Genomic DNA, 22,193 nt, shown 5'->3' on the forward strand with positions numbered 1-22,193 from the left:
TTATGGAAAGTGAGGACTTAGTAGCACATCATTACCATGTTTGCCCGGGAGGGAGGCCGAGAGGGTCCTGGCGGGGCTGACACATGGGGAGCGGGAGGGGGAGGGGGAGGAGGCGGAGACGGGGAGGGGGCGCCCGGCGGGGCTCAGGAATGGCATTCCCTTCCCAAGCTCAGCTTCCTGGCCCGGCCCACCGAGGTGGGGTGCGCGCAGCCGCTCGGCGATGCAGTCTGAGCGCTGCAGAGGCAGCCCCAGCACCTGCCTCCCCGTCTCCCCTCCCGGAAACCCCAGTTCCCAGGGAGGAGTCAGCGTCTGGCCCCTCCGCACATTCAGGTGGGAGAGCATGGCCCTCCGGAGCCCTCCGGAGCCGCACGCTCCTCCCCAGGCCCGCGGGCGCGCGCCGGCCTCCGCCCTCCGCCGCCTCCGGGTGGCGGGGCCGCGGGCACCACGCCCACGCGGTCCTCCCGCCGCCTGTCCTCCTCCGCCCGCCGGCCCGGCCCGGCTCAGCCGGGGGACCGTCCTCCGCCCGCTTCCTGCACCGGGCCCGGGAGAGGTGAGTGCGCCCGGGCAGCTGGGACTGAGGCCGGGACAGGGGCAGGCAGCGGGGGTGGGGTGGGGGGTGGGGGGTGTGACAGCAGCGGACGCAGCGCGGAGGGGACCCGGGCCTTCAGCCAGGCCCGCTCCCCATCACTACCTGCAGCTGGAAAGTGGAAATTCAGTCTGCGATAAAGGGCTGGGCAGAGGGAAGGCCTGGGAGGGAGGGCCGGATCGTGCCAGGGACCTGCCAGCACGTGGGTGGCATTTGTGGGGAGACACCCAGCCAGAGGGGCTGCCCTGCCCAGGGAGCCTGGGGTGGGGCACAGGACCCACCCAGGGGGCTCTCCTGGGCTCAGAGTACCAGTCGGGCTGGGGAATACCATCCTGCCCAGAGGTGGGGGTGGGGAGATGGTGAGGGGGATGGTGGGGGGACGCAAACCGCTATCCACTGAATGTTGCTGGGCCTGGTACTCATCCCGAATTATCTCCTTTAACTGTCCCACGTCAGCCCTCATTTACACTGCTCAGAGGGCTCCTTCTTCGTCCACTGCCCCATGCATACCACCCCCCGGGGAGCATTCCCGAGGTACCTCCTAGGCCCCTGGCAGGTTTCCGTGGGACATCTCCTCTTCCAGGAAGGCCACCCTGATTGCCCTCCTCCTTCAAGAGCTTTGGAAGGGCTCAGGAGGGCCATGGTTCTCCCACAGTATGGACCCTCCCTCCTCCTCCTCCTCCTCCTCCAACCATAGCTGTTGTCAGAGTGCCGGAATTGCTGCGGTAACCCTAGTTTTCCCTTCTCAATCAGAGTTTCAAAAACACCGCCATTCAAATTTCGTTTTATGACACGTGTGGGGGAGGAAGACATTTTCCTTCCCTCTCCTAGGTTCTTTAGCCTGATTAGATTTAATTATTAACCTAATAATTAAATCTGCACGAGACAGATTCACAAGAGAGAATAACCACATTTACTTACATATGTGAGCATGGGAAGCCCAGGTCCATGAGAGTCAGAGATCCCGCACATGCGAGGGGCCCCAGACAGGAAGGGAAATGAGGCACGTATGACGTGCTGAGTTAAGAATGAGCGGAGGTGCCTTGGGGCTTCGGTGGGGAAAGGGCGTTGTGGGATGATAAGAACAGATGCTCAGTAACTCAGAATTTGCCTTGCCCTGGAGATAGGTCACCAAAAAAAAAAAGAAAAAAAAGTTATTTCTGGTGATAACTCCTATTATGGGCAAGGCGCCTAATTCACATTCTTCTAGGTAGTTAAGGGGGAGGCAGATGTTTCTCCTGAGCCTGTAGGGTCTCAATTGCCTTTAGCTCAGAATAACCCACGTGGCGCAGAGAAGGGACAGAGACGGGGATACGTGACCCCCTGTGCAACCTGCCACCCCTGAGGGCCTCACTCTGCTGACCCTTTCTCCCCCTGGCCAGCCTGCCCCGGCCCTGATGCCCGCTGGGTAGCTCCCTTAGGGCTTCCCTGATGTGGGAGCTGTGGCTCCAGCACTGTCTCTTCCGTGTCCCCCGACCTCCTGCCTCCACCAGGCAGCCCTCCGGGGTGCTCAACCCCTCTCCTTCGTATTCATGTAGCCACACAACCCTGTACGACCTGCGGAGGGTGTGCAGGCCCCTCCCTGTCTCCAGGCTGGTTCCTCCCTCTCTCTCTCTCTCTCTCTCTCTCTCTCTCTCTCTCTCTCTCTCTCTCTCTCTCTCTCTCTCTCTCTCTCTCTCCAGCTTTCTTTTCTTCCTGTCCAGGAAGGCACGCTGAGCAGACCCACTTGGCCCCTGTCTGACCAGCCCCTCTCCCCTCACAGCGCCCCACCCCCGGCTCTGTGCGGCTTCTCTGACCTGGTTCTCTCAGACTGCACAGCCGCTCAGCTCGCCCTCTGACCCAGTTCCCACTCGCCTTCCCCACGGTGCCATGTGTGAGCTGGGGGTGGGGATGAGGCCGGGACGTCCTCAGGGAGTGATCAGGCCCGTTGCTGAGGGGCACTCAGTGCCTCTTTGCCCACAACTGGGCCCCGCGGTCAATTCCAGGGCAAGAGGAAGAACCTCCACACTTAGAGTCACGGTTCTATTACACTTAAGTTCAACACACATTTTTCTAATCCTCACCTGAGGACATTTAAAAAAAAACCATATATATATTATTGATTTTTTGACAGAGAGAAAAGGAGAGGGATAGACAGTTAGAAACATCGATGAGAGAGAAACATCGATCAGCCGCCTCCTGCATACCCCCTACTGGGGATGTGCCTGCAACCAAGGTACATGCCCTTGACCGGAATCGAACCGGGACCTTTCAGTCCGCAGGCCGACGCTCTATCCACTGAGCCAAACCAGTTTCGGCTGAGTACATTTTTTTATTGAGGGAAGGAGGGAGGGAGGAAGAGAGAGAGAGGGAGAGAGAGAGAGAGACCCCATCAATGTGAGGGAGAAACATCCATCAGTTGCCTCCCATATGCACCCCGACCAGGGATGGAACCCCCAACCTAGACATGTGGCCTGACTGGGAATTGAACCTGCGGCCTTTATGGTATACAGAATGATGCATGCTCCAACCTGCTGAGCCACCCAGCCCGGGCAAGTTCACTTATATTTAAACGGTAATTGTGTTCCACTCCCCTAAGTGGCACATCAGTACCCCCTGCCACCAAAGGGAGGTAATTAAGCTAGAAAGCCAAGCAGGGTTATTAAATTTTAATTAACACCTGTTGCCTGCAGAGCTGCCTCTAGGTGACAAGGGGAGATGAGCAAGAATTAAACTGGCGCTCAGCACATGCTAGTGTCCAAGCGAGATGTCCTCCTTCGTGTAATAAGATGGATTCGGAGGGAACTGGACAGGGGATAACAAACCATGTGGCTAAATCCCCATCTGTCGGCACCTGCTGAGTGCTAAGGACCACCGGAGCTCAAAGTGGCACAGAACAAGCCTTCAGTTTATTTTGTATCACCTGAAGGGCCACTTCCTCCAGGAAGCCCACCCTGATGTGCCCCCTTAAGCTGTACTTCTGCTGTAACACTTGTCATGTTTCATTGCAATGGCATACTGGTTTCCACGGCAGGGGGTCAGCTCCATAAGGACCACCCAGGTCTGTCTCACTCAGTTCACTGCCCAGGTTCCTTCCACGGGGCCAGAGCCCGGGCACTGACCCCACTGGGCCCCTCCAGCAATGTGTTTCCTTCCTCCTCCTCCTCCTCCCCGACCAAACCCCACACCCTCCACCCTCCAACACCCAGCCGAAGGTCCAGCTTCAACCAGCTGAGCTCCCCTGCCCCTGGATAGTCCGTCTCTGGCAGTGCCTGTGCCCAGGGAACATTGGGCTCCATGGTCCAGGGTGTCCCTACACCCCCACAGGGCAAGCAGCACGGGTGACTCCACAGTGACTCGGTCACGACTGGGGAGTGACTCAACGTGGCTCTTCCTTCCAGGAGGCAGCTGTGAGGGGTCCTGGCGGCTGTATGAGTTCCCCATTGCCCTTGTGACAAACTTAGTGGCTTAATACAGAGCAAATGTATTCTCTTACGATCCTGGAGCTCAGAAGTGGGGAGAGAATCCATTCCGTTGCCTTTTCAGCTTCCCATGTAACTCTCTGAGGTCACGCAGTCAGTGTAAAGCGCCAGGATTCGATCCATTCTCCATAAGCAAGGGAAACCAAGGCAGTGGCTGGTCAAAGCCAATTGAACAGCCCCAGCCTGGCCGCCCACCCTACCTCTGTCGGCCAAGCCTCCTTTTGTATCTTCCCAGCCTGACCTGCTTCCTTTGCACCTGCTCCTGGGGGGAAGGCAGTGCATAGATGTCTGCCTGATTTCTTGAGAGCACATTTATATTTCACTAGAAGCCCAGTGCACAAAATTTGTGCATGGGTAGGGTCCTTAGCAGCTGCCAGCTGCAGGCCAGGGCCTCCCTTTCCTGGCTGCCAGCTGCCAGCAGGGGCCTTCCTTCGTTTTGCGCCGCCCCCTGGTGGTCAGTGCACGTCATAGCAAGTGACCGAAATCCCCATGGGTTGAACTCCCAATGGGGACACTTTACATATTAGGCTTTTATATATACTAGAGGACCCGTGCATGAACTTGTGCACGGGTGGGATCTGGCCAGCCCGCCCTGATGGAGTCCCATAGGGCCAGTGTTGGGGAGGGGCCATGGGCAGTTGGCTAGCTGGCTCCGCACCTGATCGGGTGTTGGGGGCTGATTGGTGAGGGGGAGGCCAGCTGAGGAGGGTGCCGATCAGGGTCCGGATCTGGACAGTTGGCTGCTGCAGTGCGCGTCCTAGCCACCAGTTGCTCCGGTCATTCTGGTCATTCCACCATTCCAGTCACTGGGCTTTTATATATATAGATAAGACTCTTACACTGACCTTCATTATGAACCCCATTTTAAAGAAGAAGAAACCGAGGCTTGGGGAGGCTACATGACTTGCCAGAGCTCTAACAACCAGAAAGCAGAATCTGGGATTCAAAGCCAGATGTCCAGATGCTACCCCCCTCCCCCAACTGCCTCACCCTGAGCAAGCCTCGCCTGAAGGCCTCCTCCAGGAGTCTGACATCCAGCCAGGGACGCCGTATGGGTTCCCCAGCTCTCCAGAGATGCCCTGGGCTCCACCTGGGCTTCAGCTGCCTCTCCGCCAGCCGCAGAGCTTTCTGTTTCCCAGCGTCCTAATGGGAGGGGAAATGACATGCCCTCTTACTCAGGACATCTGATTAGCCAGCTCAGGCCCAGCCTGCTGCAGGGTGGCTGGTGCCAGCACTTGTCCTCAGACAAAACCACTTCTCTGTGCCCGAGACTGGCCGGGGAGGTGGGTGGCCCTGCAGTGGCTGTCGAACGTTCCTCAGCAGGAGAGCTGCCCGAAGGAGTGAGGTACGAGGGAGCTCCCAGGGAGCCAGCAGGGGCAGACTGCAGGAGGGCGGCAGAGGAGCTGGCTCCGGAGCCCGGTGAGGAAGCAGGGACTCAGGCTGCTGTTCGGGGGATAAAGAGATCTCCTCTGAGCCTGGCCAGCTGTGCTAATTGGAAGAATGAATTGGAAAGTCGGTGATTTTTTTTTTTTTTTTTAATGGATCATCTGTGAGCCCTCTGCACAGATTGCTTCATTAGTGTGAGAGAACAGTGAAGACGCGCTGGTACCTCCGCTTCTATAGCAGGGGGTCTTGGCAGGAAGCATAGGCTCCGTCAAGCAGGGAGACTGAGGGGAGGTGAACACAGGGATGGTTTGCAAGGGCGATGCTCAAAGGAACCAGCACAGGACGGTGTGGCACCCTGGGACCAGCCTCTCCGAGGAGCTGTGACCATCCCAGGCCTGGAGGAAGGAGGGGGAGGGCAGTGTAGGAGAGGGACTGTGACAGCAGGTGGCGACTTCAGTAAAGGGAGGCAGCCACCTGGGAGACACCTGGCAGGTGGATCAAGACTCCCCAGACCCCATTCCACTCCATCCTCTGATCCCAGTGAGTGCTTCCCGTTGGCCAAGCCCTACAGAGCCCAGATGGCCGTGGGCCCGTGATGTGAGCCTAGAGTGGGGTGGAGAAGGGTGAAGAGCCATCTGAAGGGGCCATATCAAGTCCTCAGTGCCCTCTGGCCTGGGGCAACCACCTCTTAGGTCCAGCCATCCACTGCCGTTTCTGAGCACCTTCCCTGGGCCTCCCCGGGCCCGGCTCTGGGAGAATGCAGATGCCAAGGCTGCAGACCCATGGGAGACGGGAAGAGAAGGAATGACATCAATGCCACTGGCGCTGCGTAGGGAGCAATCCTGACCGCGGGTCTGGAGCCCGGCCTGGTGTAGGAGGTGATATTTCTCTTTGTGGGTAAGAAAGACAGTTATTAGCAGCGTCTCAAATCAGCATTCCGTGAGCCTGGGCCATAATTTGCCATTCTCTAGGAAGGTTCTGGAAAGCAATTTGTGCTCCACTTTAACTTAGAGAGCCACATGCTGTTTATCAGGCTAGTGCCTGGTTTTGTTTACAAAACAACAAATGTTGCTGCCCCTGCCAACGACTGGACAGCGTGACACCAAGAAACACAGCAGTGGAGTGAATCTCTTTGCTTCTCCGAATCTCGCATTTTCACAGGGAAAGCGCAGCCAGAGGCGCCCAGCCTGTCCCCACAGGCCAGTTCCCATCTGCAGGTAACTGGTGCAGGCGCCGTGCGGCTCTGCCTCTGAACAAAGTGAAGCATACGTCAAAACGGTGCTTGTTTTAACTGAAGAATATTTAGACTGTGAAAGGTCCTAGGTATCTTTGGACATCTGTAAAGAGAGACTGAGCTACAAAGAAAGAGGCAGGGCCCAGCAGGTGTGGCTCGGTGGTTGGGTGTCAACTCAGGAACCAAGGGGGTCGCTGGTTCGATTCCCAATCAGGGCATATGCCCGGGTTGCAGGCTTTATCCCCAGTAGAGGGCGTCTCTCAATGATGCTTCTATCTCTCTTCCTCTTCCATCATCTCTTTCTAAAAATCAATAAGACATTTAAAAAAGGGAGTGAGAGAGGCAGGGAGACAGGGCCACCGAGTACTGCGCACAGTGTCCCCCTCCCCTGGACTGGGTAATGTGGCCGCCCTGGCAGGATTCACTCTGCAATCCACAGTCTCCAGGGCGGGCACTCAACCTGAGAGCCAGAATTCTGCACCTAGCAACTGATGACGCTGGGCTTTCCAACGCCCACTCTTCCCAGGGGCGCAGGGTGAGGGGGCGCGATTTCTGCAGGAAGCAGCTTCCGGCCAGGACTCCGTTCAAGTCCTGGCTCAGGTGCTCAGAACTCAGTGGCTCTTAGACCATTCACTGAACCCGTTTCCTGATCTGCGAGAGGAAGAGAATTACCCTGCTTGTTGCCATGAAGAAAGCGCTGAGGGCAGTCAGCACTGCAAAGGGCAGAGCCACAGATAAAGAGGGTATTGGGAGAGGACAGTCAGAATGGCAGCTAACATCTGTTGACCCTACTATGTGCTGGGTGTGGGGCTGAGGGCTTTTTTTAACTCAGGCAGTCAGCCGACTTTTGAGGCTGTGTCCCCGTTTCTCACCGAGGAACCCGGTCTAGAGGGTGAGGGATGTGTCCAGGCCACCCTGCCAGGAGGTAGCGGAGGAGGGATTCAAACTCAGGCACTCGTGACACTCAAAGCCAAACTCTTAACAACCGCTTTCAGTTTAGCAGTTTTTATAAAGCATGTGCACATCTCCGTGGCATGGATTGTTAACCTGGAAAACGACATTTGTGAAGATTTTGCAAGAAAGAGACATTTCAAAACGAGGGCCAGCCGAAGAGGCTGATCCAGCCCCAGAGCAGAGCAGAGCCCGCTGGGAGGTTGCCCGGCCTGTGCCCAGCAGAAAACGCAAATGCCACCTGCCTGCTTGCTCCCTCTGCCTCCCCCGCCCGGTATCCTCTGCCTCCTGCCCACTGTCCATTTCCTTCCAGAGACTCGGATAGGGGTCCGGTCAGAAAGTGTGGGGCATTGAGCCACCCCGAGGAGCTAGCAGAGTGAGGCACAGACTTCTGCTTTTACCTCCCTGCGGCACCCCAGCTGCCCTCCATCCTAACCCCGAGAATCTGTCCTGACAACCCACGGCACCAGCTCCTGCAGACTCCTGCAGCGCCCGGTCCCAGACACTCCCTTCGCAGACAGGAGTGGGGCACCCTGCCCTGAGCCAGGTACTAGGGGGGAAGGAAGACCAGGCATGCTTGAGAGAGAGGGCTGTGGAACAGTGACCCAGTGGGCAGTGCAAAGGATGCTGGGAAGAGAGTCAAGGGAGCACCCAGGGGGCTCAGCACAAACTGCCTGGGGCAAACAACAGGGGAAGTGACTTTCTCTCTTTAAAGTGGGCCAGGCGCTCAGGAGGTGTTTGGGGCGGAGAGGGACACAGGTTGAGATCTGCCGGGGCGAGAGAGCAGGAGGTGCTGGCGGTACAGCTCAGGGCGGCTTGAGACGGGATGCAGGTGGTGGTGATGATGGCCATTAGAATCTCAGCGCCTTTGCTGATTACCTGTGTGACTTTGGGCAAGTTCCTTGACCTCTCTGTGTCTCATTCCCCCGTGGGTACATCGGGGTTATTAATAGCATCTCCCAAAGAGGTGAAGCTCCAATGAGTTCGTGCATTTAAGTGCTTGGCACAGTGCCTGACGCAGAAACACAGCTGCGAATTCGTTATTCCTGTCTGTGAGCCTTGGAGGCAGAGTACCCTGGGGCCTGGGTGAATTAGCAGCAGCTCCAGTAGGGGTCCTATGTACTGTGCATGGTCCCCCTGCCACCAGCACTGACTCAGGCCCTGGGAGGCAGCAAACTGCCTCCTGCTGAGACCGGAGGAGCTGGAGAGCCTGAGCAGCAACAGGAGGGGGCCTTTGCTGAGTGGCTACCGGTGTGCTGACGCAGAGGCGCGGAGGGAGAGGGAACAGAAGGACTGCTCCGTGCACTCCTCCCAGCTTCTGGCCGAGGGTCCTGGATGTGGCTGGGGAAGGACCCCGGGCCTTCTGCAGCCAGGCCCGGCTGAGCTCACGCCAGCAGCTCCGGAGCCGGCCCCGGGGACAGGATGGAAGTGCACCTCCAGGACAGGTCTGCACCCCGGGGATTCTCAGGGTAGGCAGGCGCCCAGCCGCGGCGTGGAAGGGCAAAGCTGGGTGCGCAGAACTGGAGGAGGGGGCGGGGGCGGGGGGATGCGGGGAATGGGTCCAAGGAGTAGAAAAGCCTGGCGGGAAACGGACCGGCCAAGCGCCCCAGCCACCCCCGCCAGGCGCCAAGGACGCAGTAGGAGGGGACGCGGGCTGCTGCGCGGCGGGGGGAGGGTGGCTGGCCCCTCGCCGCACGGAGAGGACTCCCCAAAGCCAGTCCTTTCCCCCTTGCCAGGGTCTCGGGATCCCCGGCATACCAGTCCCGGGAAACCGCCTGTGAGCGACCGCCGGCCGGATCCCGGCATCCAGGCACCTGTAACCCGCCCTGCGCCCCCCCCCCCCCCCCCCCGGGAGCGCGCGGCAGGGGTGCAGGCACGCGGTCCCCACGTGTGCTGCGCGGTGAGCGGGCGGCCGGGTGCGGGGCAGGGGCGGGGGCACGTGCAGGAGCCGGGCGGCGGCGCCAGGGGCGGCCCCGGGAGGAGCAGACGCGGCGCGGGCAGCGGGAAGGCCGCCCGGTGTCTGCCCAGCGCGTCCCGGCGCCTCTCCTGGGCCGGGTGTCGCTGCCGCGGTCCTTGCCCGGTTTGGCAGCCGCCCCCTCGGCTGGCTCCCTGGCCACCTGGTAATTACCTCCCGCCCTTCCCGTCCCAGCGCCCGCGGCGCAGGTGACACCCATTTCCTGTCCTTCCCCCTGAAGCTGTGCGTCCCGCTTAGCGGACGGGCAGTGTCAGCTGGGGGGCTGGGGGGGGGGGGAGAGGACAAAGCTGGGCTGTGATTGGCCGCGGGGGCCCTGCTGGGGTTCTGGTTGGCGGCCCCCTGAGCTGAGAACAGGGTGCGGTGTGCAAGGGCTGGGGAAGGCTCTCTGCGCTTAGGGGCGGGCAGAGAGGCCACTGGCTCCAAGAAGTTTTTTAAGCATCTCTGGTGCCCTGGTTGTCAGGACAGGTTCTCTCGGGTTGGGATGGAGGGCAGCAGGGGAGGTAAAGGCAGAGGTCTGTGCCTCACTTTCTGCTCCGGGCAGGTCACCCTCTGTGGCTGAGCCTCTGTAAATGGAGATAAATACTAGCTTGGCCACCGCACAGAGGGCTTGTGAGGACAAGAGGTGTGAGAATGCTTTGAACTATGCAAATCTGAGATGACAGGGTTGTGCTTTGCTTAACCCTGACCTCCCCCCTGCAGCTTCCAAAAGGGAGCAGGGGGGGGGGGGGATGGGGAGGATTGACTGTCCTGGAGGAAGCAGGGCTGGAGCAATGTGAGTGCACAAGACTACATGGACCAGAGCAGTGGTCAGCAAACTGCGGCTCTTCGGCCCCTTGAGTTTTTAGCAAAGGCCAGCTTAGGAGTACCCTCATTAAGTTAATAACAATGTACCTACCTATATAGTTTTAAGTTTTAAAAATGTGGCTCTGGAAAGAAATGTCAATCGTCGTGCTGTTGATATTTGGCTCTGTCGACTAATGAGTTTGCCGACCACTGGACCAGAGCATCTGTTGAGAGCTCAGTTCCAGACCTGGATGGCTTGTTTCCAAATCTTGGCTCTTCCACTTGTTAGAGATATTAACTTGAGATCATCGCCTACCCTCTTGCTCAGCCTCAGTGCCACCTTCTGTGAAATGGGCATGATAGCAGAGCCTGCTCCTTAGGATGGTTGTGACATCATGCAGATAAAAAAGCCTGGCGGTGGCCCCTAAAAGTTAGCTGTGACTGTTCTTGATGTTTCCGTTATTCTGCAGCCTTCTGGGTACAGGGCACTCTGTGGAGAGAAGACTCATCAAACAGGAAACTAAGAGTGGAAACTGGTTTCACCCTTTCTATCTCAAACAAGATACTTTATCTCTGAGTATCTCGGGGGTGGGGGGGGGAGGGAGATTATTATACCCACCTCACAAAGTTGTTATAAAAATGAAAATCGCCCGGCCAGTGTGGCTCAGTGGTTGAGCATTGACCCATGTACCAGAAGGTCACCAGTTGATACCTGGTCAGGACACATGCCTGAGTTTTCTGCTCGATCCCCAATAGGGAGCTTGCAGGAGGCTTCTCTCTCATGCATGTGTCTCTCTCTCTCTCCCTCTCTTTCTCTAAAATCAATAAAAACAGATATTTTACAGAAATCGAAATTAAACAACCTTATGAATGAATACAGTGCTCATGATAAGACCTGAAGTGATTTTGGAGAAAAATAGTCTTTATGTTCCAGTCATCTATTACTGCACAAAAACCCACTGTAGAAGGTTAAAATGCAGTACTCATCTCTTTTGTGATTTGGGCAGGGTTTGGCGGGGATGGCTTCTCTCTGCTTCTTGCAACACCAGCTGAGATGGCCTGGCTGTGGATCACACAACATGAGGTAAACCAGTGGCTCCTGCTCCGCTGGGGCTGCTGGCCAGGGTCTAGGCTCCTCTAGATGTGGGCCTCTCTCAGAAGTTACTAGGGTCTCCTCCGATCAGGGCACCCATGTTTTAAGAGCAGCATCCCAAGAGACAGGAGGTGGGAGCTCCCAGTCTCTTCTGACCTGGGCTCAGAAGGTGGCACAGGGTGGCCTCGACTTCATTCTTCCGGTCTGGTAGCCACAGAGCCCACCTAGATTCAAGGGGAGGGTCCTTAGGACCATCTCCGGGTGAGAAGAGCATCAGTTTCCAAACATCTGGAATCTACCAAAACTTGGTCTTCCCTTTTGCTTTTTTCCCCTGGGTGCCGTGGTATAACAGGTTAAGTCTTCTTTGCTATCGATAGAAGACCAGCAGACGTACAGTTGTCCCTGCCTGGGGCCTTACCACGGCCCGTTTGGGCGGGATTCAGGTTCTCCAGGCCAGTGTTTCCCAAACTTCGCTCATGACGAGAATCACCTGGTGGAGTTGTTAAACTACAGATTCCTGAATCCCAACTAAGAAGTGCTAACCTAGGATTTTTGGGAACATATAGGTAAAATTGTATACTTAACTAGTGCTAAACTAGAATTTTTGGGAGCATATAGATAAAATTGTATACTTATCTAGTGCTCTATACAATCTTACCTATATGTTCCCAAAAATTCTAGGTTAGCACTTCTTAGTTGGGATTCAGGAATCTGTAGTTTAACAGCTCCACCAGGTGATTCTCATCATGAGCGAAGTTTGGGAAACACTGCAGTCTAGGCCTGGCAGGGTGGAGGGCGCAGGCTTCCTACATGGTGCCTTCGCTAGTGTCTGTTTCCCTGGAGCCCCTGAGGCTTCAGTCCCCAGCTCCGCCAAACCCATGCCTTTAAAACAAGAGAGAGCCCTAGCCCCCGCTTGGCTCAGTGGAGAGAGCGTCGGCCTGTGGAGTGAAGGGTCCCAGGTTCGTTCCGGTCAAGGGCGTGTATCTTGGTTGCAAGCACATCCCCAGTAGGGGGTGTGCAGGAGGCAGCTGGTCGATGTTTCTCTCTCATCGATGTTTCTAACTCTCGATCCCTCTTCTTTCTTCTCTGTAAAAAAAAAAAAAAAAAAAATCAATAAAATGTATCTTTTTTAAAATTAAAATTAGCATATCTTTAATAACATGGTGACAGTGACCATAGCATTCTCTCAGGTGACTCAATAAATGAGATAATGATGAATGACACCAATTTTTAAAATGTGAAATATGGATACTACATGTCGGAATTAATAAATTATTTTATACAGAATGTGATTATAAAATAGGTGCATGTACCTAAATTTAAAAAGTCAACATATATAAAATTTGTCATAATTCTATCTATATCCTAAAATGTACATATTTAAAATGTTGAGAGAGAGAGAGAGAGAGAGAGAGAGAGAAATCTGGATTCGGAAAGCTAGATTCTAGCAGGTGGCCCAGGCTGAGTCTCATTTAATGAGCATCTCTGTAGCTTTGGTCCCCTGAGAAGTCGGTTTGTTTTACAAGCGGATGACCGCCTGGGTGTTCGGAATGACTGTTGTCATACAGGATTAGGCTATTAATTGATGGGTTGGAGCCCTCCTGGTGGGGAGGCAGGCTGGTGGGAAGGCAAGCAGGTTGGGGAAGCAGGCCTGCGGTCACCATGGCAACCTTCTGGCCTGCGCTTTGGGCTTCCTGTGTCGGAACAGGAAGGATGCCCCGAGCAGCTCTCCTCAGACAGACCACAGGCTCTCCAAGGAGAAACCGAAGTCTCTCTCTGGGCAGTAGGCTTCCGTGGTAATGCATTTCCACACACAGCCACCCACCCACGCCCTCAGAGTCAAAACCAACGTTCTTCCTGTGGCCACCTCATCCCACATCCCGTCTCCCCCGGTTCCGTAGCCCCTGACCCTGGCCTTCTGCAAGTGGGCTGCAGAAGTCAGTGGAGTTTAGGTTCGCTTATGGATTCAAACACCCAACACCTGTTTGTCATGCGTTCATTTTGGCAGAGAACAAAACAGGCCCAGCTCCTTCCTCCCGATGGCACCTGCTGTTTGGAGGGGAAGAGTGGTGTGAACAAGGCACTGTGTAAATCCCCATGCATTTACATAATTAATTAGCATTGGTAATTATTAAAATACAATCAACTCAGGCCTTGGCTGGAGTCGCAGCTCCTCCGATGCTCAGCTGGCGTGATCGTAAGTGTCCTTAAAAGTGGAGGAGGGGCCGAAACCGGTTTGGCTCGGTGGATAGAGCGTCACTCTGCGGACTGAAAGGTCCCAGGTTCGATTCCGGTCAAGGGCATGTACATTGGTTGTGGGCACTCCCTGGCAGGGGGTGTGCAGGAGGCAACTGGTCGATGTTTCTCTCTCATTGATGTTTCTAGCTCTCTATCCCTCTTTCTTCCTCTCTGTGGAAAATCAATAAAATATATTAAAAAAAAAAAAAAAGTGGAGGAGGGGGCAGGAGGGTCGGAGTTGGAGGAGATGTGACCGTGGGAGGGGAGGGATGTGAGGAGGACTCAGGGCCCCGCTGCTGGCTCTGAAGATGTCGGGGCCACAAGCCAAGGAACGCCAGAGCCTTTAGAAGCCAGGAAGGAAGGGAAGTCCATTTCCCCTACACGCCCCCAGAAGGAAGGCAGCCCTGCCGACACTTAGATGTTAGCCCGACGAGATCCAAGGCAGACTTTTGACCCCCCATTGAGAAGACATCAGCGTTGTCTTAAGCCCTTAGGTGTGTGGCCAGCGGGACACTCCTCAAGTAGCCCAGAGCCCTGCCTTTGGAGTCCGACGGTCCCGCTGTTTCTGAGCCCTGTGACCTGGGCAGGTGGCTGGCGCTCTCAGAGTCCCAGCAGCCTGGCTGTCAGACAGGGAGGACCCTGCCTCCTGGGGCTGACGTGCGGGTGCAGACAGGAAACAATGGGCAGGTGCTCAGCATGGTGCATGGTACTGAGCGCGTGCTCCCGAAGGGCAGTGACCTGCTTCCCGGTCCAAAGCTGCTCCCAGGCACTCCGGGAGGATCCCTGCCGCTCCTCCTCCTCTCGGTCCTTCTGGCCATCTTCACTCGCACCCCGGCACTTCTGAACCTGCAGCAGTGCAGCGCCTTGTATGGGCTCCTCTGATGCAAACCCACGCTGAAGGGTATGGCCCAAGGCGCCTTCAAGACGCAAGTCAGCGGAGATCCCTGCAGGCAGACAGCAGGTGACTCCGGATAGACATTTCTTGTGCTTATCAGAACTCACGAGGCTCCTCTAAGCTCCTCCTAAGCAGGCGTCTTCAAACTACGGCCCGCGGGCCACATGCGGCCCGCAGAGGAGTCTGATCCGGCCCGCCAGGTTTTTTGGGCAGTGAGCGCAGCCGAGGTGTTACAGTAGGAATTAGTAGTTCATATAGTCCGGCCCTCCAGCTCTCTGAGGGACCGTGATCTGGCCCCCACTTTAAAAAGTTTGAGGACCCCTGCAAGGCCTTCTCTCCCCCCCCCCCCCCCCCCACCAGCTCCAGATCAGCAGCGTAGCCGTGGAGAACAAGGTAACGCGCCATCGCAAGCTTCTTACCAAGTTGGCCCTCCCACCCTCCACCTCTCCTAGGGTGAGTCGGACTGCGGGAGGGCCTTCTCGCCTGAGGGGCCGGCGCTGTCACCACCGCCATCCCCCTGTCCCTGCAGCCTCACTCACACAGGAACCTCCCGCATGCCAGGCACGTGTTGGACCTCCTCTCTCGGGCTCTCACAGAAGTCCGCTGATTGTCCGGGAAGGCGACGTGTGAAGGTCACATAGCCAGACGGCGACAGCTCAGGAATCTTGGCCTCCTCTGTCTTTTAACCCCTGTCTGGCCCAGAGCTTCTGCCTTTCACCTCTGTCCTGTGACCACAGGGTTGCTGCCCTGTGCCGAGGCCTTGCTTGGTGTTACCAGCTCAGGGCAGACTCCAGAGTCCTCCCCATGATGACGCCCAGGCTGCCTGGACCTCGGGGGGCCCGTGAGTGCCCTTCTGGCAGGGGGCCCTGTCGCCCTCACACGAGCCTCCAGAACATCTCACCCGCCCCTCAGCCCGGATCCCTAGAGGAGATGTCCATGTGGGGGGCAGGCAGGACAGCCAGGGTTCCGGCAGCCCGGTCTGTCATCCAGTGGGGTCCACGGTACTTCATGACTGCGGGCCCTGGGGCCGAGACAGAGGGGAAAGGAATTCAGGCGGCGGGCCTGGCCCAGTTTCAGCCCTTCTGTCTTCCCAGGATGGGAGGAGCCCAGCAGCTGCCCCTGGCAGCCCCATGAGGTCACACACACCCCGGACCCTGGGCTTGAGCATTCTCACCCTTCACTGCCTGCCCTTCTCTGCTCGGCAGCGGTGGCTCCGAGGCTCTGGCACGTTGGGCCTGGGGGGAGGGGTGTGAATGGGGGCTGGACCCTGGCTTCTCTGGAGGCCACGCTTTGATGACAGACTCACGGCTCTGGCTTCGCTGCAGGTTTACGCCCGCAGGTTTACGCGGAGAGGTTTTTGAGGGCCGAGGTGATGGGTCTCTAGGCCCCTCAAGCCACTGCGTGATGCTCGGTGTCATCACGGCTTCTCGCTAGGAGATGGAATCCTAGCGCCAGCATAGATCACAGCGCGGGCTGCTCTTCCTGTCCCTGGTGGGCATGTCACAGAGGACATGGGCTCAGCGATGTGACTCAAGCTGGAGCCAGCTTCATCCCATCTGCAGTCCCACAGGCCCAGGGGGGATGGGGGGGAGGCCCAGGCCCTGGAGAGAGAGGGAGGCTTCCCATCCCAGAGGGGGTGGTGCCCCCTGTTGGCGGAGGGGGCTGCCCAGCCTGGGGGTCTGGGGGGAGGGGGCGGGCACAGTGTCAGCAGTGTCTTCCAGGCGTAGATGGTCTCTGTGCGCATGTCCGGTGGACTGGGCTGCCCTGTGGACAGAGCCAGGAGTGCTCTCTTTGGGGGGGTGTCCTGGGGGGAGCCTGCACCCCGAACCGACCTGTCCTTTGGGAGAGCCAGCCACACTCCCGCCACTCAGAACCAGCGTCTGGTCTGTGGGGAAGGACTCCCCCTAGCCAGGCGCAGCCTTCCCAGTAACTAACGTAGGAGACCATTGGAGAGGGCCCAGGCCCCGTGGCGGGGGGACAGGGGGCAGCACAGTCCCCGACAGGACTAGAGCGATCTGCTCTCTGCAGAAGACAAGCCCCGCAGACCACTTGCAGAGCAAGGGGCACGCACATCCTCAGGGACACCCTCCCGTGTGTGGTGGGCCTGGGCTTCCAGGCTCCGGCCACACGTCCCATGACCAGCGTCCAAGGAGGGAGGAGGTCACGCCGCCAAAATAGCGTGGCTCTGACGTGGGCAGCAGGGTCCTAGGATCACAGCTCTGTGGTGTGGCTGTAAGGCCCTGGTCAAGAGCTTTTCCGGAACCGGTTTGGCTCCGTGGATAGAGCGTCGGCCTGTGGAGTCAAGGGTCCCAGGTTCGATTGCGGTCAAGGGCATGTACTTTGGTTGCAGGCACATCCCCAGTAGGGGGTGTCCAGGAGGCAGCTGGTCGGTATTTCTCTCTCATCGATGTTTCTAGCTCTCTATCCCTCTCTTCCTCTCTGTAAAAAAAAAAAAAAAAAAAAAAAAATCAATAAAATATATTTATTTCTTTTTAAAGAAAAAAGATCTTTTGCCTGGCTGGGCCCGAGTTTCCCCACCCGGAGGAGAAGGAGGAGGAGGAGGAGGAGGCAGAGCCGGGGAGCCTCCCGGGCCCTGGGGCTGCTCTGCTGGGAGAGCTTAGCAGATGCTCCTGAGAGCCAGAGCCCCCGGGAAGCCAAGCCCTGTGCGTGCTCCCCACCCGGAGCCCGAGCTGTTCACAAACATGAATGCTGCCTCCTGGGCGGCCCAGGGTGCTGCTCCGATGCCCTGGCTCCTCCGTGGGCCTGAACAACGGGCCAGCCTGCTCCCGCGCGTACCTGCTGCCCAGAGAGCTTTTAAGGCCGGTGGTGCTGGCACCGCGTCCCCAGGGAGTGAGGTTTAACTCGGGTGGGGTGAGCTTGGCATGGGTACTGCTTTTTATAAGCTCTGAGTACTTCCTAACGCACGTGAGAGCCACTGGCCCAGGTGCTGGTGGCTGGCGGCTGGAGAGGGGCGTCCTGGGGGTGGGAATGGAGACGGTCAGCGTGCCCCGTCCTTGCCTCGTCGCCGCCCTGTTGTCCTCGCTGGGGTCCGAGGTCTGCTCCGGTCACCCGGGCGGCTCAGCGAGGACCTGGTCTCCTCTCCTGGGATCCCGTGGGACTCAGTGGTCGGCAAACGCGTCAGTCCACAGAGCCAGATATCAACGGTACAACCATTGAAATGTCTTTGGAGAGCCACATTTTTTTTTTTTTTTTTAAAACATAAACTTCTTCTAACGCCACTTCTTCAACACAGACTCGCCCAGGCCGTGTGTTTCGTGGAAGAGCCGCTCTCAAGGGGCCAGAGAACCACATGTAGCTCACGAGCCGTGGTTTGCCGACCACGGCCGTGGGTGCTCAGAGTGGTTTGATGGGTAGAAGTAGTGCAGCCACTTCTCCTGCAGGCCCCCTGTCCCTAATTGCGGCCTAACACCCCCCCCTCCCTCCCCCCACCTTCCCAAGGCTGCTCCCTGCCTCCGGGGTGGGGGTGGGGGTGGGGGTGGGGGGAGCAGCCCGCCGCCCTGCTCCTGTGGCTGGTGAGAGCTGCTGGGCCAGCGCCAGCCCCACAGGGATCACGTTCACATGATTCTGCCTCAGCTCGGGCTCCGGAAGGGACAGCCTCCCGCTGGGGTTTTCTAGCCGGAGCTGGGAGGCGCGGTCTGCGGGAAATCCCTGGAGGGGAGCGTGGGTCCCGGTGCCTGCCTGCCGGGCTGCCCGCCGCGGCCTGGGGGGTCCGCCAGGCCCCGGAAGGTGCTTTCTGGGCTCCTCCCCAGACCTCGGAGGAGCTGCAGCCAAAAGCCCAGCTGCTGGAGGTTGGGGGGCAGAGCTCCGCGGTGAAGCAAGGCACAGAGGACCGGGGATCCGCGGGGACAGCTTCCTGCCGCTGCCACGCTCTGCCCGCCCCTCGCCTGGCGGGGGCATCGCCTCCCCGGGGCCGGAGGCTGAGCAGGAGGGGTCAGTCGGCACTGGGGGGCCAGGGAATCCATTCAGTCGCTCAGGACCTGCACTGAGAAAAGCAGAACAGAAGAGACCCGACGAGAGGGCACCGCAGACGGTAGGGTGAGTACTGCGGTGGGGAAGTCCGTGCCTGTGTGCACGCACGTGTGTGTGTGTGTGTGTGTGTGTGTGTGCGTGCGTGCGTGTGTGTGTAGAACACGTGTGTAGCGTGTGTGTGCTGGGTTACCATCTCAAGTGCCTCTCTCGCTGTGGTTTGTGGGCAGAAGCGGTTGAAGGCAGCACATCGGTGCCTCGATGCCTGGATTCTGGGTCCAGACTGCCCTGACCTGCTGCGTGCACTTGAGCGTGAACTTGAGCGACCGTGTCAGCCTCTCTGGGCTCCAGGTTCGGTGAAACGGGTTGGCAGTGCCAGGCCCATCAGAGCCTCGTGAGCCCAGATGGGATTGAACTTGGAAACGGCTTTAGAAGTGAGAGCCTGCCGTCAAGCAGAGCCGAACAACAGTGCTGTCAAAGGAAAGGGACAGTTGTCTCACCTGATGGTGAACTCTGGCAGCTCCTGGGTTCCCCGAGGGTCCGGGTGCTGAAGTCTGTGCACCCTTTCCAGGCTCTGCTGCAGGAACCGACGGGAAGGACCCTCAGGAGGCGTGATATGGGGGAAACAGCCGATGACACACGTTTTCTACCTGATAACTAAGCAAACACAGTCAGGTTTTAAACCTTCTGAAACACAAAATAACCAGAAAAAAAGTGAGCCAAATAAAGTAAAAGGAACAAAAGGCTAGGGGTTTCTATAAATAACCTTTCTCCCCTTCCCCAGTTTATGTGGGAGAAACGGAAAGAGGGGAAACGAAATAGCCACAAGCTGCAAGGAGAAAAGGAGAATGGGATACTATTATTTCCGTTGCTAACTGAAATTCTGAAATAAATGGGCTAACCAAAGAAACAGGATGAAAGAAAAGAAAGAAAGAAAGAAAGAAAGAAAGAAAGAAAGAAAGAAAGAAAGAAAGAAAGAAAGAAAGAAAGGAGGGAGGAAGGGAGGGAAGGAGGGAAGGAGGGAAGGAGGGAAGGAGGGAGGGAGGGAGGGAGGGAGGGAGGGAGGGAGGAAAGGAAGGAAGGAAGGAAGAAAGGAAGAAAGAAAGGAGAGTCTGCCTAGCTGTTGCTGGAGTGTGGCTACCTGGGGGAGTGGAGGGGGCAAGGAAAAATGCCGCCTGCCTCCTCCTCTCGCCCAGAGGGAAACAGTGACAGCCTCCGAGACAGGCAGGCGCTTGTGGGAAATGAAACCGCCTTGTTCAAGGATGTAGAGGTTCGAGCAGAGAAAGGAAGAGGAGCGGGGTCTGCCGGAAACCCCCTGCTCTGTGGGCTCAGAGCCCCCGAAAGCGGGGCCACCCTGGCACCCTGGCCCGGTCTGTGTGCCCGCGTGCACCCGGGAAGCGGCGGCTGGACCGGTGTGTGTGTGTGTGTGCGTGTGTGTGTGTGTGTGTGTGTGTGTGTGTGTGTGTGTCAGCCGTGCCCCTGCACGCGGCCCCTCCTCCTGGCTTGGAGCGTGCAAGAGGTCCTGACCCCGCGTCAGAGCCCCTCCCTTCCTTTCGGGGCTCACGTTCTCTTGGCCGTTAGCGTCCTCGCAGACCCCTCGGTGCTGATGGCATTTGTCTGCAGTTTGCTTTTAGGGGTTGGGGTGCCTCTGTGTGATGATAAACGAGTGATGAGATGCCGCAGCTCCCGGATCTGGTTCTCTGCCCCGCCCCCTCCCCTCAGGGAAGCACGGCTGGACGCACAGGCTTTCTTCCGTGGGTGCGGAGGGAACGGGTGGCCTGGCAGAGCACCCTCCAGGTGCAGGGGCCAGCTGGGGACCACGCCGGGGGCCCTCGTGGTGGCCTGGGGAAGGCTGGAGGTGGCGGGGGGCTGCTCAGCGCCAATAAAGAAAAACAGGAAGGGAGCCTGGCATCCAGGAAAGTGCGGGCCAGCCCGAGTTCCACACCTGGCCGAGCAGGTCTTGGCTCATGACCTCAGTTGTGTTTCCTTCATCTGTAAAATGGGCGCGGAAGAGAGTGGCATTGGAAGAGTTGTGCCTCGCAGGTGGAGGGCTCTCGGCGGATCTGGGTTGGCTCTTCTGTCCCATCTGCATCTTTTTATGTACAGAACACTTTTGCACCCACTGAGTCTTGATTTTTGAGGAGTAGGGTTCCTGTGGAGACCAGGTAGGGAAGGGATGCCTGTCTGCCCTCAGGCACTGATGGAAGGAGGACTGGCTGTGACAAGGCCTGGTTGAAAGAGCAGGACCCTCTGAGCAGCTCAGGCGGCTGGAAACAAGGTTATAGGCACCCTCCTCCTCACTTTTCTGTTTCTATTAATGAAAATGCCACTGTCCCAGCACCCAACCCCAACCACCTCCCCACCCCAGCCATCTACCCACCCATTCATCTTCCCATCTCCCCATGAACTAATCCATCTATCCACGTACCCGCCACCCACCCAGCCATTTACACACTCATCCATTTACTCATCTGACCACCCAGCTACCTCTTATTCATGCATCTGCTCATACATTTACCCATCTACCCAGCCATCCACCCACCCATTCATCCATCTATCCACTCATTCACTCACACAATCTATTTACCTCTCATCCATGTCTCTGCTCATCCATTTACCCATCTGCCCACCCAGTTATCCATCTAAAAGGTAATATTTTTAAGAGCTAATAAGGACTAATCACTCATAGTCAGGAACATCTCAGATTTGTCCCTGTTTCCCACCTCCCTTCTAATGAACTGTTAGTTTCTACGGCTCCTCGGCTCCTTTCTGGCCAGGCCCCCTTTATGCCTAGATCCAGGCGTGCCAAGCTACTTCCGGTTCCGGAGGAGCCCATTCGCTCTCTGGGTCCAGATCCGTTGCACACGTGTCTCCGGCAGAAACGCCCGCTGCTCAGGCAGCCTTTCCCCCCTCTTTTGGTCTCAGCATAACTTGCTCCTCAGGAAGGCTTTTCTAAAAGGCTGGGCTAAGTCCCCTCTACTGGGCTCCCTTAAAATCCTCCTCTCTCTTTAGGAGCTGGTTTGCTTATCTCCTCCCCTCCCTGGGAGACTAAAAGCAGCTTGAGTTACCTTAGGAGCCGGTGTTCAGTGCAGTGCCCTCCGTATAACAGACACGCAAGAAGTGTTCGTTGTGCGAATGGGAGAGTGGGTGGGTGGATGATGACCAGGTGGATGACTAGAAAGCCATTCCAGGGTTCCAGGCAGGAGTGACTGGGTTAGATCGGTGTAGAGGATGGCTTTGAGGGCACTGATTCTTGGAGGAGGTCTTGACCCGCCCATCGGGGCTCTGGTCGGGGAGCTAACGAGGTGACGGACGGAAGTGGGAAACATGTAAGGGTTGAAAATGGTAGAACTGGGACATGAAGTGGGTGCTGTGGGTGGGATGAGGGAAGAAGCTGAAGGCCAGCCGCCCACCGTGAGTGACGGGGCAGGCAACAGACTAGAGGAGAAAAGGACAGAGGCAAGCAGGGGCAGGCCGCGCTGGGCACGCCTGTGAGGTGACAGGAAGCGGGGGAGGGCAGTGCGGTCTGCACCTCCTGAGAGTGCAGAGGGGCAGAGATGACAAAGGAGCTGTTATCCCACAGAATGCGGAGTGACAGGCACAG

The 22,193-nt window shown here is 57.4% G+C and overlaps 1 protein-coding gene across 3 annotated transcripts in view; it reads left to right on the forward strand.

Moving 5' to 3' along the window:
• The first annotated feature begins 452 nt into the window (after positions 1-452).
• Positions 453-22,193, forward strand: part of GPR68 (G protein-coupled receptor 68) — a 29,880-nt gene continuing 8,139 nt past the window's right edge. Inside the window, exon 1 of one of the 3 annotated variants that reach the window (XM_045572426.1) lies at positions 453-550. The gene's annotated coding sequence lies outside the window, so the exon portion shown is untranslated. Of the gene's footprint in view, positions 551-8,873; positions 9,064-18,241; positions 18,659-22,193 lie in introns of those variants that run through there. The other 2 variants (XM_036427651.2, XM_036427578.2) reach the window with 2 other exon arrangements.

This window comes from Pipistrellus kuhlii, unplaced genomic scaffold (assembly GCF_014108245.1).
Source record: "Pipistrellus kuhlii isolate mPipKuh1 unplaced genomic scaffold, mPipKuh1.p scaffold_m20_p_1, whole genome shotgun sequence".
Classification (NCBI taxonomy): Eukaryota; Metazoa; Chordata; class Mammalia; order Chiroptera; family Vespertilionidae; genus Pipistrellus; species Pipistrellus kuhlii.